We start from the raw sequence: 3,130 nt of genomic DNA on the forward strand, positions 1-3,130 counted from the left end.
AAATGAAAGCAGTGCTAAGAGGAAAGTTCATAGCACTAAGTGCCTTCAAGAAGAAATTCGAGACAGCTCATTCAAGCAACTTAATGGCTCACTTAAAAACCCTAGAAAAAGAAGAAGCAGACACACCAAAAAGGAGTAGACAGCTGGAAATAATCAAACTCAGGGCTGAAATCAATCAATTAGAAACAAATAAAACAATTCAAAGAATCAAAGAAACCAAGAGCTGGTTCTTTGAGAAAATCAACAAGATCGACAAACCCTTAGCCAAGCTAACTAAAAGGTAGAGAGACACCACCCAAATCAACAAAATCAGAAATGAAAAGGGGGACATAACTACAGACACTGAGGAAATCCAAACAATCATTAAGACTTACTTCAAAAGTCTATACTCAACAAAATTTGAAAACCTAAATGAAATGGACAATTTTCTTGATCGATTTGACTTACCAAAGCTGAATCAGGACCAAGTAAATCAATTAAATAGTCCTATATCCCCCAAAGAAATAGAAGCAGTCATCAAAAGTCTCCCATCCAAAAAAAGCCCAGGACCAGATGGCTTCAGCGCAGAATTCTACCAGACCTTCAAAGAAGAGCTAACACCAATTCTCTTCAACCTATTCCACAAAATATAAACAGAAGGAACATTACCAAACTCATTCTATGAAGCCACAATCACTTTGGTACCTAAACCTCACAAAGACTCAACAAAGAAAGAGAATTTCAGGCCAATCTCCCTTATGAACATTGATGCAAAAATACTTAACAAAGTACTTGCAAACCGAAACCAAGAACACATCAAAGATATTATCCACTATGACCAAGTAGGCTTCATCCCAGGTATGCAGGGGTGGTTCAATATAAGGAAATCCATCAATGTGATCCACCATATTAACAAACTGAAAGAAAAAAACCACATGATAATCTCCCTAGATGCTGAAAAAGCATTTGACAAAATCCAAGATCCATTCATGTTTAAAGTACTGGAGAGATCAGGGATACAAGGCACATATCTAAACATAGTAAAGGCGATTTACAGCAAGCCTATAGCCAACATCAAACTGAACAGAGAGAAACTTAAAGCAATCCCACTGAATTCAGGGACAAGACAAGGCTGCCCACTCTCTCCATATCTCTTCAACATAGTGCTGGAAGTCCTTGCTAGAGCAATAAGACAGTTGAAGGAGATCAAGGGGATACAGATGGGAAAGGAAGAAGTCAAATTATCACTATTTGCAGATGATATGATAGTATATATGAGTGACCCCAAAAACTCTACCAGGAAACTCCTACAGCTGATAAACACCTTCAGCAAAGTGGCCCGATACAAAATTAACTCAAAAAAATCAGTAGCCCTCCTGTATACAAAAGAAAAAAGGGCTGAGAAAGAAATTAGAGAAACAACACCATTCACAATAGCCACAAATGACATAAAGTACCTTGGTGTAACCCTAACCAAGCAAGTCAAAGTCTTGTATGAAAAAAATTTCAAGTCTCTGAAGAAAGAATTAGAGGAAGATATGAGAAGATGGAAAGATCTGCCATGCTCATGGCTTGGCAGGATTAACATAGTAAAAATGGCCATCTTACCAAAAGCAATCTACAGATTTAATGCAATTCCCATCAAATTGCCAACACAATTCTTTACAGACCTGGAAAGAAAAATTCTCAACTTCGTATGGAATAACAAGAAACCGAGAATTGCAAAAACAATCCTCTACAATAAAAGATCTTCTGGAGGTATCTCCATCCCTGATCTCAAGCTGTACTATAGAGCAACAGTTATAAAAACTGCATGATACTGGCATAGAAACAGAATGGTGGATCAATGGAATCGAACAGAAGACCCAGAAATAAATCCACACACTTATGGACACCTGATTTTTGACAAAGATGCCAAAACCATACAATGGAAAAAAGGTAGCATCTTCAACAAATGGTGCTGGTCCAACTGGATGTCTACATGTAGAAAAATGCAAATAGATCCATACTTATCACCCTGCACAAAAGGGAAGTCCAAGTGGATCAAAGACCTCAACATAAAACCAGACACATTAAATCGGCTAGAAAAAAAAGTGGGGAATACCCTAGAACTCATTGGTACAGGAGAAAACTTCCTGAACAGAACACCAACAGCACAGGCTCTAAGAGCAACAATCAATAAATGGGACCTCATGAAATTGAAAATCTTCTGTAAAGCAAAGGACACCGTCATCAAAACAAAGCGACTGCCTACAGATTGGGAAAGAATCATCACCAACCCTTTATCTGACAGAGGACTCATATCCAATATATATAAAGAACTAAACAAGCTGAAAAGCAATAAACCAAGTAATCCACTTAAAAAATGGGGAACAGAGCTAAAGAGAGAATTCTCTGTAGAGGAATATCGAATGGCAGAGAAGCACTTAAAGAAATGCTCAACCTCATTAGCCATTAGGGAAATGCAAATCAAAACAACCCTGAGATTTCACCTTACACCCATCAGAATGGCCAAGATGAAAATCTCAAGGGACAACACATGCTGGAGAGGTTGTGGATAAAGGGGAACCCTTCTCCACTGCTGGTGGGAATGTAAACTGGTACAACCACTCTGGAAATCAATCTGGCACTTTCTCAGACAATTAGGAATAGCGCTTCCTCAAGATCCAGCCATACCATTCCTAGGCATATACCCAAAAGAGGCGCAAGTACACAAAAAGGACATTTGCTCAACCATGTTTGTAGCAGCTTTATTTGTAATAGCCAGAATCTGGAAACAACCCAGATTCCCCTCAACTGAAGAATGGATGCAGAAACTGTGGTACATCTATACAATGGAGTATTACTCAGCAATGAAAAATAAGGAAATCATGAAATTTGCAGGTAAATGGTGGGACCTGGAAAGGATCATCCTGAGTGAGTTGTCCCAGAAGCAAAAAGACACGCATGGTATATACTCACTCATATAAACATACAATAGAGAATAAACCCACTAAAATCTGTACATCGAAACAAACTAAGCAAAAGAGAGGACCCTAACTAAAATGTTCAATCCCCATCCTGAAAGGCAAAGAGGATGGACATCAGAAGAAAAAGAAAATAGGAAACAACCTCGGAACCTGCTACAAAGGGCCTCTGAAAGCCAGAAGAA

Source organism: Psammomys obesus, unplaced genomic scaffold, assembly GCF_907164565.1.
Source record: "Psammomys obesus unplaced genomic scaffold, mPsaObe1.curated_primary_1811, whole genome shotgun sequence".
NCBI classification, from domain to species: domain Eukaryota; kingdom Metazoa; phylum Chordata; class Mammalia; order Rodentia; family Muridae; genus Psammomys; species Psammomys obesus.